This window comes from Monodelphis domestica, chromosome 8, assembly GCF_027887165.1.
Source record: "Monodelphis domestica isolate mMonDom1 chromosome 8, mMonDom1.pri, whole genome shotgun sequence".
In the NCBI taxonomy this organism is placed as follows: domain Eukaryota; kingdom Metazoa; phylum Chordata; class Mammalia; order Didelphimorphia; family Didelphidae; genus Monodelphis; species Monodelphis domestica.
Window position 1 is genome coordinate 47,067,375 of NC_077234.1, and position 23,564 is coordinate 47,090,938.

The following is a 23,564-nucleotide window of genomic DNA, read 5'->3' on the forward strand; positions in this document are numbered from 1 at the left end:
GAAAATCACTTCACCCCCAGTTACTTAGCCCTTACAGCTCTTCTGCCTAAACTCAATCTTAAGATGGAAGGTAAGGGTTTTAAAAATAAATAAATTGTAGCTAGGTGGTATAGTGGATAGAATTCTGGGCCTGGAATCAGAAAGGCTCAAGTTCAAATCTGACCTCAGATACTATCTATATGTCCCTGGGTAAGTCATGTAACCCTATTTGCCTCAGTTTCCTCTTCTGTAAAATGAGCTGGAGAAGGAAATTACAAACCACTGTATCTTTGTAAAGAAAATCTCAAATTACATCATGAAGAGCCAGACACAACTAAAACAAGTGAACCACAACAACCTAAATAATAAATGTCTGTACAATCATATGTAAAGATGGAATCCCAAACAACTTACTTCAATATCTGTCATTTTATTGGCATAGCTCTTCTTTCCCTAGACATCTTAGAAGATAGTTTCATGAACTTCTGTTACAAAAGAAAAAAATCATTCCCCCAATGGCCAACCCTCTGGTGATAAACATGCCTAAGATTAAACTTAAAGCTTCCAATTTATAGGAAGAGACATTTTCAGTCGTGTTTCAGTCATGTCTGACTCTTCATGACCCATTTGGGGTTTTCTTGGAAAAGATACTGAGATGGTTCGCCTTCTCCAGCTCATTTTACAGATGAGTAAACTGAGGCAACCAAGGTTAAATGACATGCTCTGGGTCACATAGTGAATAAGTGTCTGTGACTGGATTTGAACTTAAGAAAATGAGTCTTCCTCATTCTAGTCCTGGCATTTTATCCACTGCACCATCAAGCTGCTCAGAAGAGATATAGTATGTACCATCCCATTATGCCATTGGAGAACTCACGATCAGGACCAAGCTACAACAGGATATCTGAGGAGGTCTTCTATGTTGACTTCATCTAAATCCAAATTTCTACTAAAGATGCGTGCCAGCCATAGAAGAGTACTAGAGAGATCAATGAGGTAACCTCAATTTAATCAATGTCTCTTCTTAGATGGTTTTGTGATTTCATCGAGATCACTTCTGCCAGTAAGGTTCACAGCCTCTCCATAATTTTTCATCTGGGATTTAAATGTCTCACCATCATCCTCCACAAAGGATCGACCCAATGTGCTGGAGGCATTTCTCTAGTTCATTCTAATACTTTATGAGGACCTGCTCTTGCTCTTGCTAAATGGATAGCCCACTTCCTCTTCCAGTCAGGCTGCTTCCTAATGATCTATTTTGTGGCACTTCTCATCTACATCAGCATTCCCATCTAGCTCTAACCCGATGATGCTATGATTAGTAATGTGATCCAGCCTACGCCTCCCACACAATCTCATTGCTCCATGGATTATTTGCAACTGGGATTCTTTTGAAATCATTACACTCCAAGAATGCTCCGTAATGCCCTGAGAAACTACTGGGATTAAAAATGTAGTCTTTTAGGAGTAGCTAGGCAGTTCAGTGGATAGAGCACCACCAGGTCTGGAGACAGAAGGTCCTGGGTAAGTCACTGACCCCCAAGTGTCTAGTCCTTGGGACTTTTCTGCCTTGGAACCAATACTTAGTATTGATTCTAAGACAGAAGGTAAAAGTTGTTTTGTTGTTTTGGTTTTTTTTAAGTGGGCTTTTGTGGCAGTCAGCTGCTTGTGATCATTGATCATTGCTCAGTTTGCCACTTGATTCCAAGGCATATCTTCCTTCTGTTCTGCTCTGGGATCAGCTCATCATCTCTCCACAATGGCTGCAGATGACCTGCTTATTCAGCTACACCGAAGCTTTATAACTAATTGGCTGTCTGATCCTGAGGCATTCATTCTATGATTTTATACCTCATTTTATCAATCTACAGAATGGTACCACTAGCAGTTTCATATGGTGTTGTTATATATCATTGAGCTTCATTTTCCCAAATTTTTAAGAATACACTGTTTCCTATTTCAATAATCTAAATGTTGATGCCATCCTCAATGGTAAGAGATTGCACCCTAACCATACCATCTGAATCCATGCGACTCATTTCCATCTCTTCATAAATCCTTCATAGAAAACCCAGAAAGTACATTCGAGGCCATCCTCTATATCTTTTAGCATGCAGTGGTTGCCAATATAATAGTCTGTTCATCTCTTGCTCTTGCTACCTTCTTTTCCCATCATGTCTTTCCTGGGTGCCATCTTTTGTATGTCTTTTTCCCCAAAAGTCACCCTTGGTAATATATAACAACCTTCATCACCATTTTGGTCAGCATCAATTTTGATTCTTCAGAAATTGCACCATTGAAAGTGGTGTTAAAATTTGGGTTTTTACATTAAGGATCAACTGTGGCAATTAAAAATACTAGACCAGTTTTCAAAGGTCACCAGTCTTCTCTCCTTATTCATTTCTGGGCTTATTCAATTGTCTATAGATGGGATTTTTCTTTCTGTTTTTTAAATTTTTTAACATTCATTTAAAAAAACATTTTGAATTCCAAATTCTCTTCTCTCCAGCCTCCTCCCACTCATTTAGAAGGCATGCAATATCATATTCCTTATACGATTACAATATCTTTCCAAAATAAACATCCTTATGGAAGAAGTCATTAAACCACCCATCCAAATGTCTTTTGTCATCTAGATAATAGGCATTCTTTTTTATTTTTTAAATTTATTTTAATTTGTTTTAATAATAGGCATTCTTGATCCATTGTGCAAATTGTTAGGCTGAATGTTTGAGTGGCTGTGGATCTCATTAAAGAAAAATAGTCTGGGGCTTGATTCAGTTACTTCTATGTCATTCATTAGCATTAAGAGGACTTCATCACCTACAGGGAGTTCCTTTTTCCACTTGGACTAACACAAGCATAGGAGATTCCTAGAGAAGAGTCTTAAAGGCAGGGAGGGGTTCTTAGCTTGTTAGTGTGTGTGTGTGTGTGTGTGTGTGTGTGAGAGAGAGAGAGAGAGAGAGAGAGAGAGAGAGAGAGAGAGAGAGAGAGAGACTTTTAACAGTCTGCTGAAGCCCATGGAGCCTATCTCAGACATGTTTAGAAATGCAGACACTGAATTTATGCATAGAATTACCAATTAAGTAATCATATTGAAATACAGTTGCAAAATATGTTTTAAAATATTTTTATTTTTAAAGAGTAAATTAAAAATGTTAATTTAAGGTATAAAATCCACAGACCCTAAGTTAAGAACTCTGATAAGGCTTTATTTTATTCTCTAACAGCAAAAACTTTTTTTATAATCCACAGCAATAAGCACAGTGGTTGCCTTGCCAAGTGGACCAATATGGCAGCCAAGGGCAACACCAATTTAGAATATAACCTCATTTTCGAGATCTTATGGAGCAGGATGGTGAAAGAATATGAGCAATATTGTTTCACAAAAACAGCAATGAGAAGTGGAAAGAAAACTGAGTCTGTGGAAAGGTTGGCATGAAACTGAATTAAGCCAGATCACTCCAAAAGCATTTCAAGATGAAACTGGAAGGAGGACAATAAACAGACAAAAATGGAACAGTTCTGTCAGTGTTTCTATAACCAACTATTTTCATCATTGATGATGGTAGAACCACCATATTTGGGCTCGAACACCTCAGTCCCTAATGTGTCACATGAGGAAGGGGAAGAAATTGTTTTGTATAAGCAAATGGTCACTGTGTCATAGAGCATCATGATGGTGCCTCCAAGTCTTGAAAGAAGACTAATGATGTAATTCTGGTTTAACAGGGAGTAAATATATTTAATGTAAAAACTCAATTGCATTACTTTTTGAAAAAAAAACTATTCCTTTACTTTAAAAATTACAATCAAAAAGCTAACCACTGTTTACTCAGTTGGGCAACCATACCCTTCTGAATATGGAATTTAAATAAAGAGGTTTTGAAGGCACTACTTGACTTCAATGTAGAAAGAGTTGCTTCAGTTAAAATCTAATTGCTCTAAAATATAGACTCCAAAATTTAAGGGAGAAAGAAAAGAAAACTATATTATAGTTATAAATATATATAATGAGTTGTATGTATATATATATGTGTGTGTTCATATATATATATATATAGTTATACTGAATCACTCTGGACGTCCGTTGCCTCTTATGTAGAATGGAGATAATATTTGCAATACTTTCAACACTTAAAGTCATTGATGAGATGCCATATTGCTTTGCTCAAATACACATTTGCACTGTTACCACTATTTTCATCTTCCTCCTCCTTCTCTTCATCAAAGCATATTAAAAATCTGGCTGCTAATAACAGAAAAATTCCACTACTTATAAAATCCCTGACTATTTCCTTATTTTTGCCTTGTAGCCTTAATCTGTTAAGATGAAACAAATAAACAGGGCCAGCCCCTGGCCAACTGCTAAGTAAATAAAGCCTGTGATTGCCTCATTTCTGTCTATCTCTTTCCTTTTGTCTCCTCTCTTCCCAGATGCTCAGTACCCTCAAACAGACCTCTATCATAACCCTTTTCCAGTTCATCTTTCTAGGGCAATGCCTCATGCATTACAATGGCACCTACTACTTACATCATGGCATATCTACACTGGGAAGGAAATTGGAGGTCATTTTATCTAATTCTTTCATTGTACGGCTGAGGAATTAAAATAAAGAAATGAGGTGAAGCAACTTACCCACTGTCACACAGATGCCTAATGGAAGATCTAGACAAACACCCAGTTCAGGCTCCTTCCTTTAAAAAATTAAAAAAAAAATCTTTACATCATAGTCATTTCCTAATTCTGCCTGTCCCATCTTTCACACAGAACCCTCTTTCATAACAAAGTATATTGTTAATCCAAATAAGCATCAGTTGTATGTTTTACATTCAGTCTTCTTTCTTTCTTAGTTTTATTTTGAACTTAATAGACACAAAATAAAAAGTTCATTTCCATACAACAGGAAAACAGGATTGTTCATGAAACTATGGGATTATTATGTACAGATTTTTCCCTTTTTACATATAGATGTATATGAATATATCTGACTTCCAGCTTTCAAAACTATCCTACTTCTCTATGCTTCTTAATGACTTTCCCTCTGTTCTCCTCTATGTAGTAAAAAAAGCTTCAATACCTCTAGCCTTTCAAAGATGTTTTTCTTTATAAAGTTGTTTCTTATTGTATAAATTCTTCTTTTGCTTCTTCTCACTTCACTATGCATCATTTCATGTTATCCTATATTTCTCTGACAATATCTATTTCTTATGATGCAATAATATTTCATTACATACATACACCATATTTTATTTAGTTATTCCAGCAGATGGATGACCACTTTATTCCCTGTTTTTTGCTACTACAAAGAAAATTACTATAGATAATTTCATAGATAGGTGCCTCAGTTTATCTGTAAAGTGAACTGGAGAAGGAAATGGCAAACCACTCCAGTCTCTTTTCCAAGAAAACCCCAAATGGGGTTGCGAAGAGTCAGACAGGAGTGAAACAAATGAACAACAAAATAGTTGTGACAAAAACATAGAGGAAAAAAGGAGATGTGGACCTGGCTGGTCAGGGAGAGATGGTTAGTTTGATCAGTGACTGCACAGACAGCCAATCAGAAACTGGGCCAACAGCTGAATGACAGGTGAACAAAAATCTGCCAAGGAACCCTGACGGCTGGGACAATCTTATAATTCCTCCTCTAGTCTTCTGATAGGCTAAAAAGTTAAGATAGGTCTAGCTACCAAGCCAACATGTAAACGCACCTCGCTGATCCTGGCTTGGGACTGCTAGACACAGATATTTGCACACACACACATTCTTTAAAAAATACAAAATAATATTGCTTATGTTGCATTCTATTTTTATTTTGTTAAACATTTTCCAATTACATTTAATCTGGTTTCTGTTGCACTGGGCTTTGTGGCTTGGTGGGAACTATGGCACTCTTGTCTTAAACTATCATAGAACCTAATTTTATTTACTTTTTTTCTGAATTGAAAATTTTTATTTAATTAATAAATTTAGAATATTTTTCTATAATTACATGATTCATATTCTTTCCCTCCCCTCTTCTCCCTCCCACCAGCCACTGGGTTTTACTGGTGTCATTGATCAAGACTTATTTCAGTATTATGGATAGGAACCTATTTTTAAAAAATCTGATAAATCAAACTTTTTGCACTAATGCGTAAATTATAAGCATCCATTTACCACTTTGAGGCTCACCAAGCACGTTCCTCAAGCCTTTCTACCAGAGGAGAGGGGGAGGAACTTTTATGGGAAGGTAGGAGCCTCCTAAAGTCCCTCTAATCACTCAAGAGGAGAGCAATTCTGGTGCTGAACACTGCCTCTCGGCTCTAACTCATTAGAGGGAAGTTAATATTAATAACATACTATAGCCATATATTATATATTGATAAAATATTTCAGTGATGTATGACCATATTAATATAGTTATCAATAATTACCTACTATAAATATTAAGTACAACAAAAAGAGCATTGGACGGGAGACCCAGTTGGAGTCTCTATTGGGTCACTAATGGAGAGTGGCTCCAAGTCTGGAGAAGTTTTTTGCCAGCTACACACACATACACACACAACACACACACACACACACACACATACACACACACACACATACACACACACACACGCACCATGTATATATATGGCAGTATGGCAGTGGATATATGTATTTATATGCTCACACATCCACACACAAGTACATTTTTGTTGTTCAATCATGCCAGCAATGTCCAGCTCTTCGTGACTCCATTTGGGGTATCCTTGAAAAAGATACTGGAGTGGTTTGGCATTTCCTTTTCAGCTCATTTTGCAACTGGGGAAACTGAGACAGACAGGACCGAGTCACTTGCCTAGGGTCTCATAGCTAGCAAGTGTCTGAGGCTGGATTTGAACTCAGGTAGATGGGTATTCTTGTCTCCAGACCCAGTGCTCTCTCTACTGCACCATCTATTTGTCCTTTATATACACAAACACATATGATGGATAGATAGATAGATAGATAGATAGATAGATAGATAGATGGATGGATGGATAGATAGATAGATAGATAGATAGATAGATAGATAGATAGATAGACTGATGATAGATAGATAGAAAGATGGATGGATAGATAGATGGATGGACAAATAGATAGATAGTGTGTGTACATATGTGTATATACATATAAATACATATATACATGTGTGTGCATATATATGTGTGTATATATGTATGTATGTATACACTATAGTATGAAAGAGATCTTGTGGGTCGTTTAGTCCAGTAATGTCAAATTTACATAGATTCTTTCAGGCTACATGTTGACTTCTATAACCACAAATGAAATTTATTTCTATTTTATTGCATTATATATTTACTTTTTTGTTCCACATCGACCAATTAACATTACAAAAACCCCTCACCTGTCTTAAAATTATTACTGTATATTGGTTCCAAAGACAGAAGAGTGATAAGGGCTAGGAAATGGGAGCTAAATGACTTACTCAGGATTACACAGCCAGGAAGTGTCTGACATCATATTTGAATCCAGGATCTCCTGCCTCTAGACCTGGTTCTCTATCCACTGAGCCACCCAGTTGCCCTCTTCCCACTAGATTTTAATCTGGTTCAGGCAGCACCTGAGTGACTTGTGGGCAGTAGTCATTGTGAGTCTGATACCATTGGTCAATTCCAATCCTTTCATCTTACAGATGGAGAAACAGACCAGAGAAGGTCAAGCAACATCCATAGAGTCATCCAGAGAATTGGGGCAGAGCTAAAACTTGAAGTCAGGCTCTTTGATTCCCAACCCAGAGTGTTTGCCACTATCCCATGATGCTGTTGAGTGAAACATGAGGGAGCCACTAGGATTTGAGAAAAAAAGTTGAAGGAGAACTAGTCGTCTTCCAGGTAAGAGTGGAACAGGCTGTTGGGGTCTACACCATAAACCAGAGGTTCTCCAGTCAGGCACCAGTAGGGAACCAACATAGACACAGAGGATTTCAGAAAAGACTGAAGAGGTCACAGAATCATAGCACTGCAGCAGGAAGGGACCTGGGAGATCATCCAGTTTAACCTGCTCATTTTGCAGATGAAAGCTTAGAAAGATTAAGAAACTGATCCAAGATGGCACTAGGAGGTCATTTGAACCCACATTCTCCAACTCTAAATTCTCTCCACTGTACTCTGCCATGTCCCTCTCATTTGAATTATCATCCTAGAGTAAAATTTGATTGAAATTTCTGCTGACTTAGAGTTCAGAGGACTTGGATTCAAATCTACATCAGACACTTCCTAGCTATGGGACCTTGAGCAAGTCACTTAATCCCAATTTCCTGGCTCTTGAAGATCTTTTGTCTTAAAAATGATACTAAGAAAGAAGGTAAGAGTTAAGAGAAAAAAGAATTCATTTTACAAAGTAGTCACATGTGCCTAGTAAACTATTTCAAGGTCAGTAAAATCGTTGAGTGAATATGTAATGTACCAACTCTCTTTCTGAACATAGATGTATAAACAAATTTTCCAAAGTGAAAATATATAATAATAACTTACATTTACATGTAAAAGTGGTTTGCTATCAAATGTTTTATAACTCAACTCTCAGAAAGTCCAAGACATACTTTATCATCATTTCCTTAGAAGTTTAGCCAAAATAAATCAAGCCCCAATTTGCAGTGTTTGCTAATTTCCAGGTAAATGGGACATTGAATGCTCACATTGAAAATTTAACAACCAGCTCACCTGGTGGAGTGGCTCTTAGACACACTGTCATGCCCTTTATGTTTTGCCAAGTGTATCCCAATAAACCCAAATAATGTCCATTGGAAAGTGAATTTAGACTAGTAGGAGAATAAGAAATAGAAATATTTTATCCCCTTTTTACAGATGGGAAAACTGATATTCAGATAGGGTAGGTGATTTTCCCATGATTACATAGGTGGAAGACAGTGACAGTGGGACTTGATCCCAGCAAGGTCTTCTGCTTCTACGTCTCAGTAGACTATCTGCCATACAACGTCATCTCTTTCATATTTCTCCTGCCATTCATTGTCCTCTACATGTCAACTGGAAATGCATTTCTATACATTTTGGCTTCTACTTTAGGATGAACCATAGAGGATTTTATAGTGCCAGTGACTTGAATATTAAAAATTAGACTCCAATTAAAAATTAGACAAGTGCCATGAGGAGAGATGACTTTGAGGGTCCATGGAATGTGCAGCTGCCTTGGTTCCAAGATGCAGAGAGTGCTCAAGAGGAGTGCCCACTTTCAGGCTCCATCTGAAGATCTCAAACCACCCCCAAGCTAGATAGAGGTGGACCCTCTTAGGGGGCTTTATCAGAGAAGCAGCCCTAAACCATTGTAGGCAAACTCTCTCACCATCACAGACTCAGTGGATGCCAGCAGGCTCTGCCACCTGCTCAAGAGGCAGGTTACAAGAACAAGATACCAAGGAGAAGGCAAAATACAGGTATACGGAGGGCACATTTTCCAGGAATTTGTTGCCTTTTGTGAGGAGAGGGAAAGGGAAGAAATGCAGGGGCACATCAAGATCAGAAGTTTCCTAGAAATCCCCCAAATGAAGACATACTCTGAGGGTTGGTTTGTTCCTGACCTGATATCTCCCAATATAAAATATCCTCTACCCATACAGAACAGCGACTGTTCTACAACTTATATCTTTCTAAGTCTGAGTTTCTTCATCTGAAAAAATGGGGATAATAATAACTAACATTTATAGAGTGCTTGCTTTGTGTCAGGTTCTGTGCTAAGTGCTTTTCAATTATTATCTCATTTGGTCCTCACAACAATCCTGGGAGGTAGGTGTTATTATTATTATCATTATCCCTATTTTATAGATGAGGAAACTGAGTCAAACAGAAGCTAAGTGATTTGCCCAGAATCACACAACTAGTGTATAGGGATGAATGTGAACTCACAATAATAGAATTTAACTCATGGGTAAATGATAGGATTTATCATACATATTTGTTGTGAGGATCAAATGAAATAATCCAGGCAAAATAATTTGCAAAGTGAAAACACTGTATATTAGCATATTAATATGATGCAGAGTTTCTTGTCTTCTCAGGGTCCCATTCGTCTTCCCTTTCTCCCTTTCTCATTGGAGGGTTTGTTTCTACTTTACTAAAAATATTTTCTCCTCTCTTCATCACAAAATTCTATGATCCCATCCTCTGTGATGAATTATGAATTAATAAAATTAATTAATAATAAATTAATACATTAAATTAATAAAATTAATAAAAAATAAATATGAATTAAGACCTGCAGGATTTACAGAAGAGGACTTCTGGATCCACCTTGAACATGGTCTTCCATGTTCATTAATGTTCATTGAACTTATAGTTAGCTAACACTGCTAACAATGCCTATTCGGCAGCTTGCACTTTCCCATTCACCAAAATATGTCAGTGAATTTTCTTCCATTTGAACTTCAAATCAATTTCCATACACATAAGCTTACAACTTAAGAGGAACAGCCCAATCCAAAGCCAAGAACCATAACTGGTGTATGGGATAACAGAGGCAGCAGGGTATAATCTCTGGAGTACAAATTCTGCTTTTGATAATACTGAATGGCCTTGGGCAAGTTACTTGGCCTCATTGGACTTCCCTTTTCTCAACTATAAAATGAGAGGGTTGGATTGGATGGTCTCTGAGGTTCCTCTCAGTACGAGTTCCAGGAGTTTCTGATTTGTCCATTAGTCCTCTCCCAGGCAATGCAAGCAAAAGGCTTCCTAATGCCCATGGCTGACCTAGTATTACACTGTTGTGGGCCTGTGGGAGTTTGTGTCTGACAGAAATGAAAACCCATTTGAGTCCATAAACGTTAACTGGTAGATGTATGAGGTTATTAGTCAAGTTCTTAAAGATCTGCTCACATTTCCCATCTCAACCAGACAGACTGACATTTTCTTTTTCTTTCTTTCTTTCTTTCTTTCTTTCTTTCTTTCTTTCTTTCTTTCTTTCTTTCTTTCTTTCTTTCTTTCTTTCTTTCTTTCTTTCTTTCTTTCTTTCTTTCTTTCTTTCTTTCTTTCTTTCTTTCTTTCTCTCTCTTTCTCTCTTCCTTCCTTCCTTCCTTCCTTCCTTCCTTCCTTTCTTTCTTTCTTTCTTTCTTTCTTTCTTTCTTTCTTTCTTTCTTTCTTTCTTTCTTCCTTCCTTCCTTCCTTTTCCTTCCTTCCTTCCTTCCTTCCTTTCTCTCTCTCTTTCTTTCTTTCTTTCTTTCCTTCTTTCTCTTTCTTTTTCCCTCTCCCTCTCCCTCTCTCCCTCATTCCCTCTCCCTCTCTCCCTCCCTCCTTCCTTCCTTCCTTCTCTCTCTCTCTCTCTCTCTCTCTCTCTCTCTCTCTCTCTCTCTCTCTCTCTCTCTCTCTCTCTCTCTCTCTCTCTCTCCCTCCCTCCCTCCCTCCCTTCCTTTCTTCTTCCCTCCCTCCCTTCTATCCTTCCTCTCTGAAACATTTACTTTTTGTCTAAGAATAGATATTAAGAATCAGTTCTAAGGCAGAAGGAGCAATAAGGGCTAGGCAACTGGGGTTAAGTGACTTGCCTAGGGTTATACAGCTAGGATGTGTCTGAGGCCAGATTTAAACCAGACTCCAGACCTGGTGCTCTATCCCCTGAGTTACCTAGATGCCTCTGATTTCTAGTTTTCTTAACCATATGACCATGAGTAAGATTATTGAGAGTTTTAATGTTGGTAGATGGCAGAATTACAAGAAAACAATAGCTAAAGACCCATTGGATGGGTGGCTTGAAATAGTATGGCGGTGAACCATGGTTTCTTAAGGGAACACAAGTTTGGGCAGGTCCTACTAGGTTGGAAAAGGCTTCAAGGGCAGCTCCTTTGATAGGCTGTGTGTATGTCTATTTTCAGAGGGACAGAGTGGGTCGATTTCAGTTGACTCGTCACCATGGCGATGCACTTTTTTCAGTCTCTTAAGACCATCTCCCAAGTCCTAAGAGGGTTGTGATGTGTATCTATAAAGGAAGGTTCTGCACTAATGAAAGCACAGATGTGGGAGGTGATGACAACAGAGGCTGAATGGAGTCATTTAAAGCCCGCCACCCCCCAAAAGAAATCACTCTGGCAGAGTTTCAGGAAGGCAGTTGGAGGGTACTTGTGGCAGGTGTGGCTTCCTAATGTAGTCAATCAACCTATCAACTCTTTATTAAACATCTACTTAATTGGTTTTGTTAATCATTAACTCAGATTTTATTAATGTTTCTAGGGCAACATCTCACACCTGTCTAACTGCTTCCCATCTGAAACAATTGCTTTGGGGTGAGAAGATTCTTAATTGCTTCACTTTAGGACAAAACTATTAATATCCGACAGTTCGATAAGCAAGCATTTATTGGCATCTGCCATTGGTCCACTTTGTGCCAAATGATGGGAGAAGAAAAAAAGACAAACAATCCCTGCTCTCAATAGGTGTAGTTTCTATAGAGGAAGGGACTGAAAACAAGTATACAAAAGTAAATTATATATGCACAGATATAAATACAAATATGTATATATGCATATTTAAATTTATACACAAATTTGCCTATATTATGTATAATATAATTATATGTTAAATAATAAATTAAATATAATATAAAAATAAAATAAATAAATAATAAAATGAATTCTATAGAACACAAATACATAATTTCTATATTCATATATAATTTACTTTTGAGGATGCTTTCAGTCTCTTATATGTGCGTATATCTATACATCTACATTTACACACATACACACATGTATGTGCATAAGTACATACATATACATGCATACATGTGTAGTTGTTCTTTGGCTCATCTGGAATTTCACAGCCTGGAGAGAGGAAATTCATGAATCCTAGTAGCTTCCAATTTTAATTATTCTTGCTAACCAGATGAAATAAAGCCAGTTATTGCTGTTATTTCTGACAAAGAATATAAATGGTATCACACTATAAGGATGATCAACTGCTGAAAGACTTTGCTACTCTGATCAAGACAATGATCAAGCCAATTCCAAAGGAGCCGTGATGAAAAATGTTATCTACCTCCTGAGAGAGAATGAATGGAGTCTGGGTGCAGACTGAAATGCATTTGTTTTTTTTTTTGGTAACTTTATTTTCCTTCTTTTGTGTGCATGTGTGTTTGAAATATGGCTGATTTGGAAATGCGTTCTGCATGACTTTACATGTATCATAGTAATATATTGTTTGCCTTTGCAAAGGGTGAAAGAGGGGCAGGAAGGAAAGAAATTTGGAACTCTAAGTTTTAAAAAATGAATGTTAAAATGTTTTCCATGTAATTGGGAAATATTTAATGAAACAAATAAAAATATATTTGAATATTTTTTTAAAATCTCAACCCCCTCTAAATTTTGGTGTCCTTATCCCTGCACCCCTAGTGATAACTCTTCAGCATACATGATTCCGAAAGGAGTCTTTTAGAGTGAATTTGACATTTACTGAAACTCGTTCCCCTTTTCCCCAATATAAGCAACTTAACAATTTACATAACTGGAATTTTTTAATGCTTTCTCTTTCTAGGGCAAAGACAAATTGCAAATGATCAAGGGACAAAAATGACAGCATCTTTGATGGATTGCTGTGAACCGTATACAGATGTAGGTTAGTCTTCTATAGATTCTATGTCCACAGAATTATACACTAATTGATGCTGAAAATGATAATCCCTGAGATCTCTGAAAGAAGATCCTAAGCTACCTTCTGAATTATTAAAGAAAGATGAACACTTATTTTATCAGAGAATATATGATTGAGGAGAGGCAGCATGGCATGGTGGGTAGAGAATTGACCCCCAAACCAGGAAGATCTGAGTTCAAGTCTCATTTCTCACTTATATTAACTATGTCACTACCTCAGTACTCGAGGCCAGTGACATCATCAAACTCAAAGAGAAATGGGAAATGAGACTATTTCACTAAACCATTCAGAAAAATCTCTGCAAACTCCACATTAATTTAGAAAATCATATACATTCAGATAAATAGATAGGTAGATAGATGGCTAGATTGACAGACAGACAGATAGATAGACAGACAGACAGACAGACAGACAGACAGATAGATAGATAGATAGATAGATAGATAGATAGATAGATAGATAGATAGATAGATAGATGGACGGATGGATGGATGGATAGATACAGATAAAGATATATATGTTTATTAATATACCAACACCTTAAAATTAGGTAGAAACTCTATTTTCATCTTTATTGAGAACCTATATTTAGGTCAAGGAGAAACAGAACCAAACATGGAACAACTGATCAGTTTAAGATTGGAAAAAAGAGTATGACAAGGGTGGACATTGTCACTTTATTTATTTAACTTAAATGCAGAGTACATCATGTGAAATGAATACCACTCTGATAGCTGAAACTGAAGAAGAAATAAGAAGCTTCTTACCAAGGGTGAAAGAGGAAAGTGTAAAAGTTGGCTTGAGATTTAACATTAAAAAATCTAAGATCATGGCAACTGGTCTCATCACTTCCTGGCAAACAGAGGAAAAAGAAATGGAAGCAGTTTTATATTTTATATTCTTGAGCTCAAAGATCAAATGGAAAGGGAAAATGGAGGCATGAAATTAAAAGATGCTCGCTCCTTGGAAAGAAAGCCATGGTCAATCTGGACAGTTAAAAGCAGAGATATCATCTTGCTGTCAAAGATCTAGATAGTCAAAGCTATGGCTTTTCAAGTAGTTATTATGATTGTGACAATTGGGCTATAAGGAAAACTGAGTGCTACAGAACTGACACTTCTGATTGTGGTGCTGGAGAAGACCTTTAAGAGTCCCTTGGGCATCAAGGAGATCAAATTTAATTAATACATAAAGGAATATATTCAAACTGTTCACTGGAAGGAAAATTTAAAAATATGTTTAAATATGTTGGCCATATAATGAGAATACAGGACTCCCTGGAAAAAATCCTAATATTGGGAAAGATTGAAGACAAAAGGAGAAGTGATCAGCAGAGGATGAAATAGATAGTGACATGGAAACAATGACCATGAGCTTGGACAGACTTCAGGTGATGCTGATGGGATCACAAAGTGATAAACACAAATAAATGATGGAACAATAAAAAAAATTAATCTGGTTTGGGCACTTAGGAGTGTTGTGGAACAACTTTCTTAGAGTTTTAAATTTCAGAGATAATGGCTACTTTCTTTGGTAGAGGGAGTTTCTCACCTGGGAACTCCCTGGACTAATGAAATCATAGTTCTAGGGCTTATCCCTACATGGTTGATGGAGTTGAGTCTGAATACCAGGACCTGAATGAAAGGCACAATCCCCAAACAGATTTTTGTTAATATCCCAGTGAAATCAATGACAGAGAGTTATCCCTTCAAATAAACCAAACCAGTGTTCTATTGACAGTTCATTCTTCCCCCCCTAAAAGTGCTTTAAAGGAAGAATTGGCTCTAAATATATTTGCTTTAGTGGATATTAAGATTCACATTTTTCCAGATAATTTTCTGACCACATTGTTCCATTCCACTCTTCTGGATTTGGTCTCAACATACTAGTAAAGTTTTCTAAGTACCCAGCTTCAAGAAGCCATGGGATTTAATGTTGGGGCTAGAATATCAACATCAGTATGAACATACAATGAAAAGAAGCCAGATTAAAATAAGGGCATACAGAAATGCCTTAGATCAAAGTCTGCCAAGGAGGAAAGGGCTTATTCTTTCCTTTACAAACAGAACCTAAATCTTAATAGCAAATTTTGCACGTTGTAATTTTTTATGCCCAAAGAAGGAAGTTTCAGGTGATATTCCCTCAAATTGTTTTGTTTCCCAAAAAGCTAATCCTCACAAAAACTAAATCCTTGTACATGAGCCAAACTAAAATCATGGCCAGCAAATAATGTGGAGGCAGAGTGAGGAGAGAGATTATTGAGGAAGGACAAAGAGAATCACAGTACTAGAGACTAGGAGTTAGAAGGGATGTTAGAATCCACCTAGTCCAGCCTCCCAACCTCTGTTTTTACAGATGAAGAAACTTGGAGGTTAAGGGACTTGTCCAAGGCCACATAGGGAGTTAAGCACCAGAATATTTAATAAGACTTTGAGGACCAGGAGCAGAGCACTTCATGGAAAAGTAAGATGAAAGGTCTTGAGGTCCTACCATATTAGTATTCACTGAGAGGACTGGAGAGGTTTAGCCCAAAGAGAAGGAACTTGAAGGAAACTGAGGGCTCTCCCTTGGAGGAAGGGATAGATATTTTCTGCTTAGTCCCAGTGGTTAGAACTAGGAATGATGGATGGAAAGTAAATTTCTGGTTTGATGTAAGAAAAAAATTTCTAATGATAAAGTCTTGACATAATGGAATGTAGGGCAGTTAGTTGGTAGTGGAAAGAGCAGAAGGCTCAGAGCAGGGTGACTAATCTTCCTGAGTTCAAAACCAGTTGCAGACACTGACTTGTTATATGATCCTGGGCAAGTCGCTTAAGTTTGTTTGCCTCAGTTTCCTCATATGTAAAATGAACTGGAGAAGGAAATGCGAACCTATTGTAATATCTTTTCTAGGAAAATCCCAGATGGGATCACAAAGATTCAGACATAACTGGGATGACTGAACAACCACAATAATGGAATGGATTGACCCAAGAGATCGCAGGTTCTCCTTTAAACAAATGCCAGAAGATCAATTGTTGAGTATGTCTTTGATGAGATTCTTTTTCACAGGGTGGAACTAGGGGACCTTGAGGTCCATTTCAGTTTTGAAGGTCTTTCATTAAATTATGCTTAGGATAGTTTTAGGGTTAAGTACAGAATAAAAATAACTGACATTTATATAATGTATATTTCTTGGTATTCCCATTTTTACAGAAGAGGAATTTGATGCTCAAAGAAATTAATTTGTCTATGTTCACACAGCCAGCAAGTGTCAGAGTAATTCTTTGAAAACTGGAAATATATGCATGGTAATGGGCATATGGGTAGTTAGGTAGCACAGTGGATAGAGCACTGGGCCCGGAGTCAGGAAGACTCATCTTTACGAGTTCCAATCTGGCCTCAGACACTTGCTAGCTGTGTGACCCTGGGCAAGTCACTTAACCTTGTTTGCCTTAGTTTCCTCATCTGAAAAATGAGCTGGAGAAGAGAATGGCAAAACCATTCCTTTATCTTTGCCAAGAACACCCAATGGAGTCATGAAGAATCAGATAAGACTGAAGAACAACTGAATAAAAATGGGCATATGGCGGATAAGCTAAAAATTCACTAACTCAGAAAAATGTATTCCCCAACCATTCATCATAAAGCAAAGGTCACTCACTACACAACAGAAGTCTCAACTCAGATGTCTTGACTTCCAACAAGGATTTCCTGATTCTATTCTATTCTAATCAGTGGTCCACCATTTTGTACTGAGAGTCAGGCTTAGAAAATTCCCAAGAGATCTGGCAGCTCTCATACCAACCCTTCTCACAATTTAATTCAGCTCAGTGTAAGTTAATTCAATAAACCTATATTAAGCACCTACATTTATTAAGGCACTAGTCTGGACACTGCAGGTACAAAGACAACAGTGAAAGTCCCTGGTCTCAAGAAGCTTATATTACTATTATAAAAAATGACAATAATGATACTATATATATATATATATATATTATTGAGGGGAGAAATGAGCACTGAAAAGGGAGAACCATACATATGCAGATAAATAAAGAAATAAAGTCAGTAAAGATAAATAAATACAAAAAAACACAAAACATTGTTTCAAAGAGGTGAGAATACCAACAACTGGGGAGATCGTGTAGGAGGTAGGGCATTAATTATACTTTAGGGGTAGCTACCTGACCTAGAGAATATGTCCTTTCTGGAATCAGGAAGATCTGAGTTCAAATCCAACCTTACTTACTAACTGGCTAGTTTAACTAGCTAATTACTAGCTAGTTAAACGACTAGCAAGTCACTTAACATCTTTCTGTCTCAGTTTCTTCATTTTAAAATGAGGAATAACACTAGCTCCTATCTCCCAGCATCATTGTGAGGATCAAAAGAGATAATATTTGTAAAATGTTTTGCAAACCTGAAAGCCAAGGATTCTAGGGGGCAGAGGTGAGGTAGACAGTATTCCAGCCCTGGGGGATTATCTATGCAGAGATAAAGATGCAGAGCGCATAACATGTCCAGAGAATACTGAGCAGACCAGTTTGTCTGGATCAGAGAAATCATGGAAGGGAGTCCTTCTATGTGGCGCTATTATACGTAATTATACAGATTATGGGTAAGAAGACTAGAAAGGTGGTTAGGAGCCACATCAAGGAGGACTTCAAAAGCCAAGTCAAGGATTCTGCATTTCATCCCAAAGACAATGGAGAGTCACCGATGACTCCACTAGGGGATGAAATGGTCAGATCTGTCTTAGGAATATCAATTCAGCAACATGGAAAATAGATAGTAGAGACTAGAAGTGAGGGAGCCAATGAGAATGTTGTTGGAATAATACAAGCAAGAGAGGAGAAGGTCCTGAAATAGAATAGAGGCTGTGGGCGTAGAGGAAAGAGGATGGATGGCAGAACTCGGAGGAGAGGAATCAACATGGCAAGTGCTTGTAAGGCAGGTGAGGGAAAGGAAGTCTGAGGGTGACTCACCCAGCCCTATTATCTTGGGTATTGCTCAGCTCAGCATGTTATCTACTACTTTTCTGTTTACTATGTACGATAATGCAGCGAGGAATTATGGATAGATGATAAGTTGTCCCTATTTCACTATTCATAGAACAAAGACTCCAGATAGATCCTGGAGGAATTTCATGGGAATGTGGTGGTGGATCTTTTCCGTTTAAGCAGCACCCATGACCAGGCAGCCAGTTTGGCTTTTTAAAGCATCATTGAGGCAAGTCTGATTCCCTGGAGACCTACACTTCATCCAGAACACCCTGCCTGGCAAAGAAAGTCACAGTATTCACGCGAAGGGAACGTAATTCAAATGAAATGAAGAAGTACAACGTAGATTGTACAGAATTTTTTAACTTTCCAGATTCACTCTAAGAATGAGATTTGACAATAGAGAGTTAAGGATTCATTAGGAAAGGAAGAAAAAATGGATATTAAAGCAGAATTAGTATAGAAAGAGGAAAAGGCACTTTTCCCAAATAAGGTCCAAGGGTATACCCCAGTACACATGTCACACAAATAACCCATCACATCTGTTCTCACCTTTTCTTTTCTTAAAACCTTTACCTTCCACCTTAGAATCAATACTGTGTATTAAGTTCCAAAGCAGAAGAGTGTTAAGCAAGGCAATGGAAGTGTCTGAATCCAAACTTGAACCCAGGACCTCTCATCTCTAGGCTTGACTCTCAATCCACTGAGTCACCTAAGTGCCCCCCATTCCCACCATTTCGAGGTTCAAACTTCCATAAAATCTGAAAAAAAAACAAAAAACAAAAACCATGAATGAAACAAAATCCTGAGATCTTAGATCAAAATTGGAAGGGAGTACATACACAGTATTGATTCCAAGGTAGAAAGTAAGGGGTTAAAAAAGAATACTGGAAGGGACCCAAGAGGTCACCTCATCCAACTGCTTTATTTTGTCCATGGGGAAAGTAACACATCACTAAGTTTGGGTTACTTGCCTAAAGTCAAATATACTAAAAACTGAACCAAGCTCCTAATTCCAGGTCCAGCATTCCCTTCCATGTTCAGTGCTGGTTCCTTTCTCTCTATTTAAGCAGCATAAGTCACATCTACTTCCTTTTATAAACAGCCCTCCAAATAGTTTTTATTATATTCCACTTAAACCGTATCTTTTCCAGGGTAAACATCCTCAATAAAACTTCTCATATAATAAGGCTTCCATACCCATATTATCCTGATTGTCCATCCATCCCCAGAATGGGAAAATGGCTAAAGCACTAATCATGGAGGGAGGAAGACCAAGACTCAAAGTTTTCCTTAGTTGTGTGACCCTGAGAGAGTCATGTAATTTCTCTGAGACTCAGTTTCCTCATCCATAAAATGAAGATAAGAGCACCACTTACGTTATAGAATTGTAAAAATCAAATATACTAATATATACAAAATGGTTTATAATAATTAAATTATTATATAAATTATATCCCCATATCATATAAATGTGAACAATTGTAGAGAAACTAGTAACTCTCTTGAAATATGGCATCCCATATTTTCAAATACCATGTACTAATGCTTCCAGGTATAGGAATGAGTGAGTTGTTTTTTGTTTTTGTTTTCTTCCCACAAGGATTGTTATCAAGCCATGTTGGTCCAGACTTCTAATATGATAAGACTGATAATGAAACCATTATGGAGAGATGATGCATTGAGGGTGCAGAACAAGATCTTTCTGATTTTTGCATATAGCCCTGAAGGGGTTTGTTTTGCTCGACTGTGCAATTTAGCTACAAGAAATTGGGGGGTTTTGTTGTTTGTTTGTTTAATGGAGTTGTGGGGAAGGAAGAGGAAATATATTTATATTCATTTCTTAAAAAGGGAAGTATTACAGATGTGAAAAGTTCTAGGCACTTTCAGAGGGCATCATTGTATTATTAATTAAATTTAATGTTCTACTTTGTTATGAGACCTCTCAGGAAGGAAGAGTAATCTTTAACTATAATATAGAAACAAAATGTATTCATAAAACACATTTTAAAAATTGATTTAAAAACCTAAATGATGGACTTCACATTTATTCCTTTGATTCATGTTCTCCTAGCATGAGACCATCATTCAAGGCTGTCAAGAATATTCGAAATTATTATCATCCACTTACTTAGCCACATATCTCTGCTTTGTTGTCTATAAATTTCATTAGTGTGTCTTCATCACAGAACATTTTTTCATGAAGAACCTGAGATCCAATGAAGTTAAAGTGACTTGTTCAAGGTCACACAAAGAGTGGCATTAATTCAATGAGCATTTGTTAAGTGGCCACAATATGTCAGGAATTGTGCTAGGAGCTGGAGATACAAAGACCAGAGTCAAATATCTCATGTCTTCAAAAATTTACATAGTCCTAACTGTGTGACCCTGGGCAAGTCATAATCCTAATCACCTAACCCTCATGCTCTTCTGCCTTGGAATAATACACCAAATTGATTCTAAGACAGAAGGTAAGGGTTAAAAAAATAAAAGGCAAACAAGCAAAAAGAAAAGACTCCAAAGAGTTGCTTTGGAGAGTGGGATAGTGAGTTGATAAGGGAAATATAGTAGGATTGCCTTGCAGTAGAGAGAGCCCAGTTGCAGTTGCATAGCATAAATTCTTAGTATACCCAATCAGAATGGTGGTGTGGCTTTCTTCACCTTCCTTTAGCAACACATGTAGGAGGGAAGGTGGCAAATGGTGGGGGTGATCCATTGGTGAGAATTTTCAGGGAACAATAGGAAAACTGATAAGACTAAGGACCCAAGAGAATAAGTCAATGTAGAGTTGAACTGGTTCATTGAGAGGTCAAAACAGGGAAGAGGCGAGAGTGACTAGTTCAGGGGAGATGGCCTGAGAGATACTGAGCCTTGGAGAAATTGGAGTTCACGGTATGGACAAAGAACAGAATTTTGGTAAGGGAAGGCAGAGGGAGAAGTGGAAAACCAATAGATTAAGGTTGGCTGAGAAGATTTTGTAATTCTTGAACATTAGCTGATCTCAGAAGTTTCTTCCAGGTTAGAGCTAGATTTGTGAGAAACTTTGTTAAGTGCCTCATTGAACTTTAGATATGAAATTTCTAGTTTTAACTGAACTCTACTCCTCCATCTCTCCAACTTCAAGGATCGAGTAAGAGTTAATAATGGTGTCAGTCCATTCTAACAGAAAATTCATTGTGTTGTGGCTCCTACAGACACATTGTATACACAGAGATGTTGAGAAAGAAATTTACTGTACATTATCAAGTCAACCCAAATAAACTTGTTCTTTTGGCTTAGATACAGTCAAAACAGGTTAAAATTTTAAAAAATAAAAAGAGAGTTTAGTGCCAGTGTTTCTATAGCTATCCAGGGAGTGAGGCTGCTAAACCTCACTCCTTTGATAACAGAAGAATTGGTATTCATTATTCCTTTTCCCTCCAAACTCAGTACAACAACTGGAATGTAGAATCCCCAACTTGGGATGTGGTTGAATGGAAGGAATCTGGTTCAAAAGACCCTCAAAATCAAATGACTGCAGAGAACTCTGGTCAAGCCCGAAGTGTTTCTTACACAGTCTCACTTGAAAGATTGTCTAGGGCATGATTTCAACCCAACTCAATTTTGCCTCTCTGCAGAACCAAAAGAGGAAAACTGATCACTCCAGCCCCCTAGTTTCCATCTCCCTTCTGACTCTTTCCAGAGGGAAGTCTTGGAATACAGGATTGAGCCAGGGTACAAGGCAAAGCTATAACTATATATGTGTGAAATCAGAAGATTCTCCAAAGAAATGATGAGGGGAAACGGGAGCCATTTAACTGAACTGAATTTAAAAAGCATTCATCAGTACCTACTATGTGCTCAGTGCTGGAATGCAAAACCCAAAATGCAACAAATAGACTCAAAGAACGTGTTGTCTGTTGTGAGGATGTTTGGAGACAATAATCATTTTTACTTTCTTGTTCTTGAATGTTTCTCACATCTATCAGTCTATACTCAGAGGTTAATAGATTTTAAGTGAGAAGGGACTTCAGATATTATCTAGTCCAATACTCTAATTTTACAGAGGAGGGAACTAAGACCCAGAAAAATAAAAAAGGGACTTGCTCAAGACCACACGGGAGATAAGTAGCAGAGCAAAGACTTGAACTCATGACCTCAGGTTTTAAATCAGACTTAATCTGGACTGAGCCAAGCTTCCTAGTTCAAATTGAGAAGTCTTTATTAGTTTATTAATATCCTTGAAAACCAGTGAAATAAACAGACTAAATGAATGACCAGTCACCAGTGTTCCCAACAAACTGTGCTCTCCTCTTTCCTTTTTTCCCACCCTTTTAATCCATTAATTCAAACTCTACAGATATTAGCTTCAATCAGAATCCAGCACATGTGGTAATTTCTCCTCCTAATAAATCAATCCATTCTTTCTTGTGGAGTTGGATTGTTTTCTTTCTTTCTTTTTTTCAAATCCCTTTTTGTCATTAGAGAATTAGAAAGCTATTTAAGGAACACTAGTGACTTCAATCAGTCAAGCTTCAATCAAATCTGCCGGGAAGCTTTTCTTCAAAGAGGAGGACAATGAACTAGATAGAAAAGGAGGTCTCTTGTCTTAAGAATAGGGAAATTGGTCACCTCCCCCAATTTCCATCTCCCCTCTGACTCTTTTAAAAGGACTGAGTTGGGTGCAGGGCAGAGCTATAACCATAAGTATGAAATCAGAAGATACTCAGAAAAAAATCATGATAGTTTTTAAAGCTTAGAAATTTGACTGTGTAAATCATCAAATAGGTCTGCCCCTTTCAGCAGACTGGAATAATGGACAAGCAGAAAAGATAATCAAAGAAAATAAATACTTTGTATGTGCTTGGGGCAGGGGTGCAAGTCTTAAATCAGTTGAGTATCCAATTGAGTATTTTTTTTCTTTTTAAAAAAAAAGATCTTCATCTTTTTGAGGATGAATCTGATCTATCAAGGAACAGCTTAGCCGGAAAGCTAGCCACCAGA

The 23,564-nt window shown here is 37.4% G+C and overlaps 1 protein-coding gene across 1 annotated transcript in view; it reads right to left on the reverse strand.

Annotated features, from left to right (window-relative positions):
- MED12L (mediator complex subunit 12L) overlaps positions 1–23,564 on the reverse strand; it is a 625,295-nt gene that overhangs the window by 521,453 nt on the left and 80,278 nt on the right. Inside the window, 1 exon segment of the mRNA XM_056807762.1 lies at positions 4,619–4,677. The gene's annotated coding sequence lies outside the window, so the exon portion shown is untranslated.